This window comes from Notamacropus eugenii, chromosome 2, assembly GCF_028372415.1.
Source record: "Notamacropus eugenii isolate mMacEug1 chromosome 2, mMacEug1.pri_v2, whole genome shotgun sequence".
Classification (NCBI taxonomy): domain Eukaryota; kingdom Metazoa; phylum Chordata; class Mammalia; order Diprotodontia; family Macropodidae; genus Notamacropus; species Notamacropus eugenii.
This window is the reverse complement of record NC_092873.1, coordinates 376069461-376084436: the sequence shown is the minus strand read 5'-3', so window position 1 is coordinate 376084436 and position 14976 is coordinate 376069461. Positions and strand designations below refer to the sequence as shown.

General features: G+C 43.0%; 1 protein-coding gene across 6 annotated transcripts in view; it reads left to right on the top strand.

The window, feature by feature from the left end:
* Window positions 1–11133: 11133 nt before the first annotated feature.
* The window catches only part of ACACA (acetyl-CoA carboxylase alpha), a 268158-nt gene continuing 264315 nt past the window's right edge, over window positions 11134–14976 (top strand). For 5 of the 6 annotated variants that reach the window (XM_072646950.1, XM_072646948.1, XM_072646949.1 and 2 more), the window contains exon 1: window positions 11134–11284. The gene's annotated coding sequence lies outside the window, so the exon portion shown is untranslated. The remainder of the gene's footprint in view (window positions 11285–14976) is intronic. The other variant, XM_072646947.1, reaches the window with a different exon arrangement.

Sequence of the window (14976 nt, the reverse complement as noted above, 5' to 3'; positions counted from 1 at the left end):
GAACTGAAAAAAGGTGATCTCATGGGAAGGTCGGGAGAGCGGCTGTTCAGCCTGAGCTGAGGTAGGATTCTCCTGACTCAATTTCCCCACTGACACCTGGCAGACTTGAAGACTGGCTGAAAGCCAGTTGACAATCTACTCCTGCCTGGAATTGACATGAAGTGAGGGAGATGTTGTTTCCCTGCAATGTCCCTACTTTTAGTGGCAAATTCCTAAAATCAGAAGTTTTTTAAGTAATAATACCAGATCTGTTGAATAATAGATTGTTGGTAGGGGAACATCTGAGGTTAAGTCTAAAATTGAGCTAACAGGTTTAGGACTTTAGACCAACAACAATAAGTTAGGGTCCTCTAATTCTTAGTAATAGTGTGGAGATGATTAGGTCAAGGGCTTGTGAGACTAGCATGCATAGTTATTATTTTGTCCTAGTTGGTTAATGCTAAATGAAAAATGGTTTGTGGACTATATTGTAAATGCTTTAAAAGAAGCATCACATGATCAGAAGTTGGAATTGTTTTATGATGTGATATGCACTGTGTTAAAAATGATTATTTATTGTATTTATATAAGTACTGGAGCCTGGTATTTACTCCTTAGTGAAATCTCATCTTCCTAATGAGGGAATGAATAATGACTTACTCTGAAATGTAGAAGCTGCATTTTAATGTGAATTTTCTTTTTTTTTTTTTTTAAAAGATGACAATTTGTCAAAGTTTCAATTTTGATTTTTGTAAGAATGATAGGAGTGGTGATCTGAGATGGTATTAAGTTCAGTTCTGTAGGAGAGTGGACATCTGGATTTCTACAAGAAGATGAAGAGAAGAAGATGCTGAGATGCTGTGCTGAAGACTGTTTGAAGGAGCATCAAGACCAGAAAATTGCATAAGCCCCAGACTGCTGTATGAGATGGAACCTCTAAATGGACAGTTCATTAATTTAAATCTCTGCATCTGTACTTATGACAAGGGGACTGCCCCCTGTAATTTGCTAATGTGTCAGTCAACTTTGCTTCCTTCCCATATTCATATAAAAGGAAGATAGATGAAGGGAAGGATTCATAAGGGAAAGAATGTGAAGAGGTATTTAATGATTGGATTTAGGTATGGAAAAAGGAATAATAAGAGGAGGGGAGGAATATGGGTAAGTTGAACCTTGAACTATCTATTCCCCCATCCCAATTCAGAAAATGTTTAGCATGATTGGGAAGCCAGTAGACAAAGTTATGGAAGGTTATTGCATTTAAAAATTTTAAAGTTGTTTACTTTCATTTATAATTATTGCTATTAGTTATTAAACTCTCAAGCTTCATGCTTGGAGACACACTTTGTCAGGATTTAAAAGCTCCATTTGAAGCGTGCGTGAGAACACACAGAATTTGGAAAGGGATAGCCAATGAGGTATATATATATATTCATTATAAGTTTTGTTATTTGGGGAACTATACTAGGATTATTATTGTTTGTTCTTAACAGGATTCTCTGTTCAGCAATTGTCCTAAGCCATTAATCATAATATCTAAACAGGACTCTTCTATTAAGACTGGGTGGACTTGACAAACCGTGGGAACAATGCAACCAAAATGTAATACCCTGGGAATGTCCCTTTTAGGCATGATCCTGTTCCCACTGCTGGGACACCAGGCCCCAGTTATCAACCCCCCCCCCTCTTGAAAATAGTTTCCTGGCCCTAATTCAGACCATTGCGGACACCTTTGAGGTATCCGACTGTTGGATTTGTGGGGGGGCCTCAGCGGTTAAGCCAATGGCTATGGGTAGCAGTACCGCTGAGTCCAGTCTGGATCTTAAGTAATAGATCTGTAGTACATGACAGAACAAGATTCTGGACAAGCCAAGAGAAACACCAATGGTCTTTGTCCGAATCAGTTCCAGGTGAACATTGTTTAAACCAAACAGGACCTGAATTGCAGGAGACATGGCTGGGAGAAAGTAATTGTAAATGGACATTCACACAAAGGCCAGAAACCCTGGCTCGTATTGATTGTGCCCAGTATGCAAACAGATGGGATCTGAATGGTATTACCTGTTCAGATGGTAGGGTGATTCCCTGTACCCATTCATTTTTCCCATCCTCTTCATACGAAGAGAGAGCAAAAGGGGAATATCACGAAAGTTGTGGGTATAAGTTTTACAACCCCTCTGATCCCAGAAAACCATGTGAAGGGGGTCATGACCATGACTATTTGTGGAGTTGTATGTATATGAACAGTATTAAGAATAACACAGAATATAAAGAATGGGTATGGAAGTGGGAGAATGGAACACATAGGATGATGTTTGATACTTTCTGGAGTGTTATCAATAGAACTGGGGAGAATTATCAACATTATATATGGAAGAGGAAACAACAACTATGGAAGGGTAAGTCAGACATCATGAAAGGGGGACCATTAGGCCTGGATGATGTGAAGTACTTTCCGGCTGTGGATTATAGAGTAAGACTGTTTCTAGAGGAAAATCCTGCTTTGAGAGGGCATTATTGGATATGTGGACAGACAGCCTATACTCACCTTCCGCTAAACTGGGGAGGTGTTTGTTACATTGGATTGGTGAGACCTAAATTCTTTTTCTTGCCTGAATCAGGGAAACAGCATCTAGGGGTCCCTCTATACGATGATCTAGCAAAAAGAAAGAGGAACATCGACACCTCCCTCACTCAGACTGGAAATGCAAACGGGTGGGGCAATACTTGGCCTCCTGAGAGGATAATCAGAGAGTATGGGCCTGCAACTTGGGCTCAAGATGGGAGCTGGGGTTATAGAACCCCTATATATCTATTAAACAGACTAATCAGACTCCAAGCAGTAGTTGAAATTATAACCAATCAAACAGCAAAGGCTTTGGACTTATTGGCTGATCAAGCCACACAAACTAGGGAAGCAGTACTGCAACATAGATTAATCTTAGATTATTTACTTGCAGAAGAAGGAGGAGTTTGTGGGAAACTCAATTTATCTACATGTTGCTTAAAAATTGATGATAATGGAAAGATAATGAAAGAGATCACCAAGAATATCAGGAAAGTTGCTCATGTTCCCATACAAACTTGGGGCTCCCCTTTCAATACATCCTGGTGGTCCTGGTTTGAGGGGAGCTGGTGGAAGAGGTTACTGTGGTTTGGCCTTATAGAAATTAGTGGTATTGCATTACTTCCTATTTGTTTATCTTGTTTGATTTCACTAATTACTAAAATAGTTAGAAATTCTTTACTAAAACTTGCTAGAGTAGGAGAAAGGACTGAAGGAGCTATTCGACTGATGATATTAAAGAAGGAAGGTTGGGCACCTGTGGAGACAAGAAACATGAATGATCCCAATTGGGATGAGGAGATTAATAGACAGTGTGAGATTATGTTACAGAACTTTGGTTGAAACATCTGTGAGAAGTTTTCAGGCTGATAAAATAAGAGGAGGGATTGAGTGGGATAGACTTAGTGAAGACTCCTCAGATTGTAATTTTTCTCCCAGGGGTGAGGTAAGGCCTAAAGGCTCAAGGTTACAATATTTTTATAATAGAATAGTTCCATATAAGGATATAAAACTGTGTAGTGTATTAGGGTCTCAATGATTGGACAAAACTTACATAATTCCTCGATGTCTTCATTTCAAAAGGGATTGGTTAGATTTCGTGTCTAGAATGTAAGACCATATTCTCAGCTAATGAAGATAATGGTCAGTGTGGGGAGGAGGGACTTGCATTAGGGTCTATATAAATCACTGTCCTTTTCTTTGTCTTCGGCTTTCCTACTCCTACAGGTAAGCCCCACTTCTTGAGAATCGAATAAATCACTTTTCTGTCATCACTTTGAGAGGCCTCTGAGTAACTGATTTATGTAGGGACCTGAGCCATCTCACGCAGTCATAAATCAGTAAACCACTTCTTCTATGCACTAAATTAGTTTTATAGACCAATGGTTGATCACCTGATGTGTGAAGGAGGCTTTTTTTTTTCTTTTGTCAAGAGGAGGGTGTCAACAAATAAACTCAGTAAAAAAAATGAGTGTCAGGCATTGTGCTAAGTTCCAGGAAACACAAAGAAAGCAAAAGCTGCCCCTGACCTCAAGGAGTTCTCACTTTACTGGAGAAGATACCATGTAAACAGCTATGTACAAAAAAAGCTGCATGAAGGATAGATGAAAGGTAATCTTAGAGGATTAAGGGGAATTGGGAAAGGCTTCTTGCAGAAGGCAGGATTTTAGCTGAGATATGAAACAAGCCATGAAGTAGGAACAAGGAATGATAGAAACCTGTTGAAAAGGATGGGAAAAAAAAGAATTAATTTTGAAGATGTGATAAGGGGGAAAAATAGTATTTGGCAGATCTAAAGCTGGAAAGGACCTTCCAGAAACTATCTAGTCTGATCTTTTCATTTTACATTTTGGTAAACTGAGGCCCACCAGAAAGAGCCTTGCTTAGGGTCAAACAGATGGCAGACAGAGACAGGATGAGAACTCAGATCCTTTGACACTGGAACCAGCACTTTTTCTATTATATTACACTGTTAACTTAAAATGCAAAGAGGAAAGGAAGGTATTTAGGATTTGGAAATTAAGGAAAGGACCATGTGAAAGCCTTGTGATTATATTCTAGGAGGCACTCTCCCTTGTGCAACTCTACCTTTGGTCCTTTTAGGCCAGCGTTTCAAAGTGGCCTCACTGAGGACACTTTCTGACCTTATGGTGTGAGGTCCTTAGCACTCGTAGTCTGGGATAACCATTAGCTGCTGCTTTGGGCCTTCACTTCCTCTCAGCTGACAACTCTAGGAACAGCTCTGGGTAACGCACAGACCTTGCTCACCCTTGTCCTCCTGGGAAGCATCTAAGCATACCTGTTGGAGGCCTTGCCTCCTAGAGTCCCCACATTCGGAGTGGAGCAGGCAATCAGGTACATGGCCTCTATTTTAGTTCATCCTTAAGTATTAACCAAAGGTTCACTATGGACCCAGTGCTAGCTTAAACTTTTTAGGGGAATATAGAAGTACAAAATGTAGTGTCTATCATCCAGTAAAGAACAATTTAATTTAAGAAATAGAACTAACACAAGAAATAATTAGAAAAAAAAGTAGTACTTTTTGTGTAGTACTGAATTTGGACGAAGGCGACATCAGTGTGTGGTGGAGTCCTCAAAGGCTTCATAGAGGAAGCAGAAATTTTATTTTCCAGTAGGATATAAGCTCCTTGAAGGTATGGAGATTTTAATTTTTTTTTTTGTATCCTCAGTACCCAGTACAATGCCTAACACATCATAGACACTATATAAATGCATGTTGAATGAGAAAATGACTTCGATTGGGTTTTGAAAGATGAACAGTAGAATTTAATTTTTTTCCTTACAATGCTTTTATTTATTTCACTAAATATTTCCCAACTGAGTAGAATTTAAATAAGCAGATGGGAGAAGAGAGGGCTTTTCTGATATTGTGATTATAGTAATGGTGGTAACAATATAATAACAATTGAAATTTATGTAGCCTTTTTCTCACCACTGGATGAGGCAGTGTAGGCATCATTATCCTTATTTTATAGCTGAGGAAGTTTAAACTCAGAGAAGATGAAGGACTTGTTTTCCATCAGGAAATTAGGAAGTATAGCACGTAGGATTCAAATCCAGGTCTTACCTAATAAGTCTATGCTCATTCCCTCTATACTATAGCTGCTTCCAACAGCACAGACCGGGTATAAACATGAGCTTAAAGATGAATGTGATGTATTTTGTCGTTCAGACATTTTCAGTCAGGTCTGACTCTTTGTTGCCCCATTTGGGGTTTTCTTGGCAAAGCTAGTGGAATGATTTGTCATTTCCTTCTTCAGCTAATTTTACAGATGAAGAAACTGAGGTAAATTGGGTTAAGTGACTTGCCCAGGGTCACATAGCTAGTGAGTATCTGAGGCCAGATATGAAATCAGGATGATGAGTCTTCCTGACTCCAGGCCTACTGCTCTATCCACTGTACCACTTAGCTGTCCTGTGTCATGGTAGAAATGATAATGGCAGGATCTAAGAAGATCTACTCATTAGGGTTTAAATGAATCAGTTGAAGAGGGAGAGATGACTAGGCAACTATTCATGTGAAAAGTATCTAGGGATCTGAGTGACTTGCAAGTTTAATGTGATTCCAGAGTGTGACATGGTAGCAGTGAAATGGACATTATTCCCCCGCCCCGGAGCCCCTGGGTTGAGATAATGTCTGTTGAGTTTCTAGGCAGGGTTGGGCCTAGTAGCCACTTACTGTTAGTGGCTACGCTTTCTGTTGTACCCCTTTGCCTAGCAGCTGCCTGGGCCCCCATCTCTGTTGTACCCCTTTGCCTAGCAGCTGCCTGGGCCCCCCTCTCTGTTGTACCCCTTTGCCTAGCGGCTGCCTGGGCCCCATCTCTGTTGTACCCCTTTGCCTAGCAGCTGCTTGGGTCCCCCTCTCTGTTGTGCCCCCTTGCCTAGCAGTACCTAGGAACCCCTGTCAAAACTGTTCTGTGAAAAATGTGTGCTATTGGAACTGCAAGGCTGTACCGGGAAGTGCAAAGATGCTTAAAAGGCACACACACCTTTGTTCGGGGCTGCCTCCTTTGTGGACAGCCACTGGCTAATAAAGATGCTCCCAAATTCTCAATTAACTCTTGCCTGTGCTTGTCTCGGTCCGTCCATTTCAGCCAGAAACACTAGTTGGGTATTGAGAGAGGCATATGTCTAGGAGGAGGAATATGGTAGTCCCACTATATTCTGACAGGGTTAGAGCACATCTGGAATTCTATATCCAGTTCTGGGAGCTCCATCTGAAAGACACTGAAGAGGGTGAGCTAGATGGTGACACTGGAGACCATTCCATCTAGGGATGTATTGATGGAACTAGGATGTTTAACTTGGAGAAAAATGGGGCTAAGGGAGGAGAAACAGGAAACACAATATATGTCTTGGAGTGATTCAAAAGCTCTTAGAAGAAACATTAGAATTGTTCTTCTTGGCTCCAGGGGGCAAAACTAGGAGCTATGGCTGAAAATTGCAGACAGATCTATAGACTTGATATCAGGAAAAACTTCCAAACAATGAGAGCTTTCCTCAAGTTAGAACAGGCTGCCTGGGGGGAGGCAGTGGGTTCTTCCTCATTAGAGGTCTTCCAGTAGAGGTTGTCTGATCACTTGGTGATGTTTAAGATGAGATGGCTTTTGAGAGAGACTATGACTAGCCTTCCCCTTCCACTTGTTTATCTTGAATAGTAGGTTCTCTCCACCCTTCTCTTCCCCCACTTCCTACTGGCCTAATAATTCCTTCTGTAGCAATAACTCCTGGAGTAGTGGGCAGGGCAGCCTGAGGGGAAGGGCAGGCTATGGCAGGCCCCAAACAACATTGCACAGATAAAGGGAAGAACACATCAAAAATTGCAGCTTGGAAGTTCAAATCCCAGGGATCCTAATAGGTGGTTTGTTTACTGTGATAGTGATAATACTATTATGGTCAGACCTTAAATTTTTGGTGAAACCAAAAGTCTATCATTATATGTACAGAGTTGCACTGAAATTCCAGTTGATGATGTTAGTTTTTAGGGATAAATGGGCCCATGGGCCTGTTTTGCTTCTAAGACCATTATGATAAAAAATAGCAAACCTGGTGAAACATGTGTCTTGTGTATGAAGTGACAAAAGGGATGGTTTTAGAGAACTTAGGAAGATCTGTATAAACTGATGCAGAGAGAAGTGAGTAGAACTGGGAGAACAGTTTATACACTGTGAAGACACACTTTGAAATACTCAAGAAAATTTGATCAATAAAATGACCAACCATGACCTATGATAAAGCATGCTATCCATCTCTTGACATGTGATTATCTCAAAGTTCAAATGAGATGTATTTCAGATATGACTAATGTATAGATTTAACTTGGCTCAGTGTATCTGTTATAAAGGTTTTGTTTTTCCAGTTTGTGTGTGTGTGTGTGTGTGTGTGTGTGTGTGTGTGTGTGTGTGTATGTGTATGATATGCTGTTAGGGGAAGATGGTGATCAACAATTGTATTATAAAAAAAATAAAGAAAAGGGGGTCACCAAAGCATAAAATAATTACAGAAATGAACAGAAAGGAACTTGGAAACACAGATAAGGACATCTTTGAAAGCAACACTGAATTTATTACATATGTAAAAGAGACAGCAAGCTGTATGTAATAGAGAATCACAGTTTCACATACAGTCCTCACTATGTGCTCTGTTTTGTATGCAGATATGCACATTTTAGTTGGTGTTTGTCAAATTAAGAATCAAAAACAGTTTTTTAAAGTTGTACCTTGTGGAGGTGTCAGGAAATGAGAAGTGGAGCATGGGGGAAGGGGTAAACATCAAGTATTTTACAGAAGAGGTAATTGCTATAATGACTTCCACAGATTTTCTATTCCTTATCAAAATCACTTCATTCATCCAACCTTTAGAGAGGAAAAAAATGCTTTGCATTGGGCATTTCCAATTCATATAACAGGAAAATTTTAAACTAGAGTATCTTTGATAAGTTCTAACTTGAAGTTATTTACCACCCCTTGTCAAAGAGAATCAAAGAAGGCAGTTGTGGGGAAGAAACGCAGGGGAGCCTATGTCATGTGGCTTGTACCTTTCTGTATTCTCAACCTCTACAATCCGTTCTTTAAAATTTTGTCGAGGGGCTTTTGGATCAGGCACCTATCTAGTGATATTACTCTTGTGAGTTTAAAAGGTGAATGATACCTGCCATGGTTTACTGTTCTGCTAAATCCACCCCTGACTCACTTTACCCTAGCCTAAGGCTGCAAAAGGCTTTCTTTGAGCCAGTGCTAGAAATGCCTATGCTCTTTGTGTGTATATCTGCTCTTGTCTCCTCTAGGTATTGGCCTAGTATGCTTTCTCCCCTCAGTTCTCCTTTTCCTCTCATTCCATTGTGTAAATATCAGAAGAGCAATGCTGGGATCTTTACACTGATTAAAAGATAATAGGACCATAGATTTAGAGCCAAGGAGTGACCTGAGAGGCCAGCTAGTCCACCTTCTTTACTTTAGAGATAAGGAAACTGAGGCCCAGAAAGGTCACCTGCTCAATCACACAGACAGCAAGAGGCCCTTGTCCCACTTTTACTCTGGGCAATATGCTTTGCTCTAACTTATCTTCCTTCCCTGACTTGTAAGCCTTGACTGGATGTACTATGACTTTGGAATTCCCTCCATCCTTTACCTTCTGCTTTCCATATGTAATAGCCACAATATCTCTTTGGAATATCATTATCATGATTCTTGGCTTGATTTGTATGTCCTCGCCAGATATACTGTGTCTTTGGGGTACCCTCCAAACCTTTATCTTCTGCTCTCCATATGTAAAATCCCAAATGTCTTTTTGGAAGACTGTTATCATGACTCTTGGCTTCCTCTTAATGCCCTATGATGGGAACTTCAGGGTATTCAAACTTTCCCCCTACTCACTCTGTTCTTGATAACGTCTTTTAACATAGCATTAAAAACAAAACAAAGCAGTAGAATATAGACTCTGTAAAGGTAGGGACGCTTTCATTTTTGGGTCCTTAGAGCTTGGTGCATAATAGCTGCTTAATGCTTCTTGAGTTTAATTCATACATCCCTTTGATCTTCCTAATAAAAATAGGCCTCTCAAGTACTATCATCACCCATTTAAAGAGGAAGAAGAAATGGAGCTCTGAGAACTTAAAATGACTTGCTCCAGTCCCATTGCCAGCCAGCATCAGGAACAGAATTTACTACTAGGTTTTCCTGACTCCAAGTCCAGATCTCTTGCTATCCCTAACACCCATCAACCTTTGAGCTGTATTTTAATTGCATTGAGGAAGGGGCCTTTGGCTATCAGAGGTCAAAATGCAAAGCTCTAGGAACCTTTTCTATGTAAAAGTTGAAATCCACCCAAGCCCCACTGTGGCATCGTATAGAAGGACCCGCTGGTGAAGTCAGGGCGACTTCCCTTCAAATCCTAATACTGAGTCTATTAAAACATCTATTTAACCTCTCTGAGCTTCAGTTTATTCCTCTATGTGTGTGTTCGTTCTTCCTTGCTGAAGAAGACCATGCCATCAGAGAAGTAATGACATGACTTGCACTTGACTTTGAGTGAGGGAGGGCTGTGCAGGTCACCAGCCTCACTTCTCTTCCAGAGCCATCTGAATCCAGTGACCAGGTATTCATTAGGATGACTGGAGATGACCCAGGATGAGGCAGCTGGGGTTAAGTGACTTGCCCAAGGTCACGCAGCTAGTGAGTGTCCAGTGTCTGAGATGAGATTTGAACTCAGGTCCTCCTGCCTCTTGCACTGGTGCTCTATTCACTGCACCACCTAGCTGCCCCTCTCTATAACATTTGTATAACTGAAAGAAATGACAAACCATTCCAGTAACTTTGTCAAGAAGGTCCTATTGGCAATCTATGGTCTATTGGGTGGCAAAGAGTCAGACACGACCGAACAACGTGACTTATCGCTAGCCTTGTGACCATGGGAACTCACTTCATCACTTTCAGACTCAGTTATCCTGTCCCTGGAATGGGGATAACACTGGTTCGGGTTGCTACGTGCCCATGCCCGACTGGGCTGCGGGGAGACTGAGATGGGTAAACCTTGAGGTGTCCGGCGGCGCCGCCCCCTTCTCATGTGCTCCCCAGAGGGCCTGCACTGGGGGGGGCAGGGCGTCCCTTTGTCCCCAGCCCACGAGGGGTACCGTGGGTCCCCATGCACCCACCAGGCCCCAGGAGAGAAGGGAGGAATGGGGGGGGGGGGGGGGTCGGGCCGGGGACACTACCGCAGACCAGACACTCCTCTCTCCCTCCGCCCTCCCCCAACACTGAGACGACCGCGAGTGGCAGAGCAGCCCTCGGACCATCGGCATCGCCTCACGTCGGCCCCGCCCAGGGCCGCTCTCTCATTGGCTGCGGGGTCCCCCTCCGAGAGCACAGGCGGCCAATAGGAGAGGCCACCCTTACCCTCCCACCTCGTTCGCCTTTTCCTCCGCCGGGGGGTCGGAGGTGAATGGCCTCGAGTAACCCCGGGATTTAAGTCACCCCACCCCAGGGCTCACCTCCAGTCCGGTCGAGCTGGGGGTGGTGCGGAGGGGGCGGGTCGTGGGCGGAGTCTATCACGTAGGGGGCGGGCCCAGAGGCTCCGCCCCAACGCGGCCTCGCGGCGGCTCTAGGGAGCCTGTCAGCCATCGCCCCAGCGGCCGGCGTCTCCTCCTGCCCTGTGCAGCCTCCTCGGCCCGCACGGGGCTCACCGGGCCGCCGTCGCCATCATCACCACCGCCACCCTGAGGTGAGGGGCGGGGAGAGCCGGGGGCCAGAGCTCGGAGCAGGGAACTGGGAGCGGGGGGCGGAGGGCGGGAACCGGGCCGGGAGCCGAAGAGGAGGCCTCCCCTCCGCCCCGGGCTGCGGGCACCGGAGCGCGCCCCGCTCCCGCTCGCCCTTGTGACCGTGAACTCACGCCCCCCGGGGGCTTGATGGGGGGGCTCGTGCCCAGGAGTTGGGGTGCTCCGAGTCCCCACCGCTCAGCAATCGCAGCAGTGCCCCTCCCACATCCTCTCCTCTCCTTCCCTTCCCCCGGAGTTCTTTCCCGGACGCCGGCATCCATCCCCTGTCTCCCGGAGGACCAGACCCACGTGGGGGGCAGGAGGGCGGGGGGTGGTGGTGGTGGTGGTGGCGGCTTGGGTCGCGAGCCCGCGGAGGGCCCCGTCCAGTGGTTTGAGAAGAGAATCCTTGCTTTGCTCCCCTTGTGCTGGCCGGGTGGGTGGAAGCACACGTGGAGGCTCCTGAGGCGGGAGGGTGCCTGGGTTTAATTGGGTTTGGTTTAGCCCACCCCACGAGGGATGTAGTAGAGTAGTGGTGCTCGCGCGCACGTGTGTGTGTGTGTGTGTGTGTGTGTGTGTTACACGTGTGCCCTCATCTCCTCTCCCCGGTCTTTCCTCCCCCCACCCCAGTTTCCTGCTGTCTAAGGTGAGCTGCGCTTTTACAAACAGTGAGTCCAAGGTTGGGGAAGGGGAGCATGGGAAGAAAGGAGCAGGACCCAGGCCGGTCTTATATTTTGGGGATAGGGGTGATTTGGAAGGTGTCCTTTCAGATTCGGGTCCCCAGGTAGGCCTCGTAGTTCCCAGACAAGGAGTGAATATTTAACTTAAAATGCATTGATTTGAAGGCCTAATCTTAACGAAATCCAGCTACACACAGGACTAAATAAATGCTACTAAAAAATTCCTTCTTAAACTGTATTTCAGTAATCTCCTGAGATGTGAGGTGTGAGAAGTAATCTGACTTTAAGCCTGAAAAATCGGCCCTGATGATACACACTCCATATATTTCATTCATTTTTTTTCCTCCCAACTCCTTAGGGCAAACTGGGAACTGCACTTTCTATGGACACACTATTTCCTGTTCCTGTAGGGGGTGGGAAAACTGTCTTCTTTCATGGGTTTCCAAGGGTGGCTGTGTGTTGAGAACCATTTCTGTGAGAATCATTTACTGTTGTTTTTCAAAAAGGCAATGTGATATAACCAAAGTAGGACGCAATTGTTTGCTGTCATCCTATAATCTGTCCTTGACTTATCTGCTGCCTAGCTGTTACAGTATTGGGAGTATCTTTTCCTGTGCCTGTCTCATGCACGGCAAACTACTCTGATGAAAAAAGGTAAAGGGCAAACAATTAAATGTGTAAAGTTTGTTTAGTCATAGAATAGAAAAACTGTCCATCCTGTCTTTTCTGAGGTAGCTAGATTATTTTCATCATGCAATTTTAAAATACATTGCGTGCAGCTGTTTTTAAAGTGAAAGAACAGAAAATGGAAGAGAGATTACTTCATGAGTTTAGTATTCATGGCCTGAACACTCAAATTTGGGTGATGTCAGTTGATTGTGACATTGTGAAAGGCAACCCCAGAAAAATCCTATACACTTGGTATTTTGCCTTTACTACCATGCTGTAAGCAGTTCCATCGGTAATGCACCTTGTGGTATTCATCTCCTTTTCAGCTCAGTGACTAGGAATTTTTTTTTTAGCCTGTTCTGCATCCAGAGACAGGTTTAACTGGTCTGAGACTTATGTGTTTTGGATGGACATCATTAATACCCAAGATTGGGGAAAGAATTCACATTGTAAATTTTTTTTTATGTTTTCATTGCATTTATTGGGGGAAGATTCCTTCTCCAAGGAAATATGTGTGTGTGTGTGTGTGTGTGTGTGTGTGTGTGTGTGTAGGGTAGCTTGATGAGAAAGATGAGATTTCCTATTGATAAGTTTAGTAGAGGTGGTGGAGAAGCCAAATAAGATGTTTCTTAACCCATATTTACATAGCATTTACAGTTATAAAGCATTTTGTATATGTTACCTCATTTGACTTGTACAACAGCTGCAGTAGGGAGGTAGTTGCACTTATTGTGCCCATTTTAGATATTCTTTAATTTTTTTTCTCCGTTGGTAGAATGGAGCTTGAAGAAGGTAAGGACTGATTTATTTTTGTGTTTATATCCCTACCTCCTAGCCCAATGAGTGGCAAAGAGTTGTTAATAAATGCTTGTGGAATGATGAGCAAACTGAGACTCTGGGTGACTTTCCTGAGGTTGCAGGTAGTGAGTGTGTAGTAAATAGCAAAATTGACACTTGAACACATCTTTTAGGTCGTCTCCAAGTTCATTGTGCTTTCTGTTATGCCATACTTGCTAGGTAATAACGATAACAGCAGTAGCATTTACATAGAACTTTAAAGTTTGCAAAGTGCTTTAAAAATAGCGTCTCATTTTATCCACATGATCTCCATTTTGCTGATGGGAAACTGAGGCATTTAGAAATTAAATGACTTTCCCAGGGTCACACAGCTGGTGTCTGCTGTCAGATAGGAACTCTAGGGCCAGCACTTTATTCAGTGTCCCCTAGCAGGTTCTTAATTGTTAATAACTAGATCAAGCGTAGTATATCTTGTTTATATGTAATTGTTTGCATATTGTCTCCTCTGTAAGACTTCAAGCTCCTTGAGATCAAGCATTAGTTTTTGCCTTTCTTGGTATCCCTAGTGCTGGGCACAGTGCATTTCACATAGTAGGTGCTTAATAAGTGCTCCTTGACTTGATGACCTAAAAACTTCAGTGACTTTATTGGAAGGGGATAGACAAATTTCTGTTGCTTGTAGGATAAAATACAAACTCCTCAGTCTGGAATTTGTGGCTCTTTATAATGTGACATCAGCCTGTTTTTACAGTCTTATTTCACATTACTCCCTTTCACACAGTACATGCTAGTTTAACTGAACTTTTAACTTTTCTCCAAACTCAGCATTCTCTCTGTCTTGGTTCCTTCTTCTGAGCAGGCCCCTTACCTGGAATGTCCTGCCTCATGATCTCAGACCCAGAAGTCTTATCTTCCTTCTGTGTTCAGGTCAGATGCTATCTTTTCAGTGAAATCTTCCCAGATACCCTCAGGTTTTAGAGCAGTGCTTTTTTCCTTGGTGGATTGCCTTATGTTTATTTAGTATTTGGTATTCTATCCTCCCTCCCTCAATAGAATATAGGCTCCTTGCAGATAGGAACTGTTGCTATCTCTAGTACCTGGTACAGTGCTGTTTGTGTATGTAGCAGATATTTAATACATATTTATTGAATTGAAGATGTAATCTTTAAGGAGGTTATTTTGGCAACTGAGAAAGATGAATCAGGGGCCAGCTAATGGCAAATGCAGGGAAAATCAGTTTAGAGGCTCGGTATGAAGAAATTTGAGGAACAGTATATGCTTTACAAAGTATTCTTAACCTGATTTTGGACAACTGAAAACTCTTGATAAACATATTTCCAAATATAAATGTTTAATTTGCTTTACTAGCCTTTGAAATGAAAGGGATTTTGATTTGAGACCTTCTGAAAGATTCCTCTGTTCAAAATTATTAATCATTAAGCTGACAAAAAGGGAAAGCAAAGTGAATCAGTTTCTGTTTTAGTGGCTCATAGTTTATGAAAAATTTTCTTGAA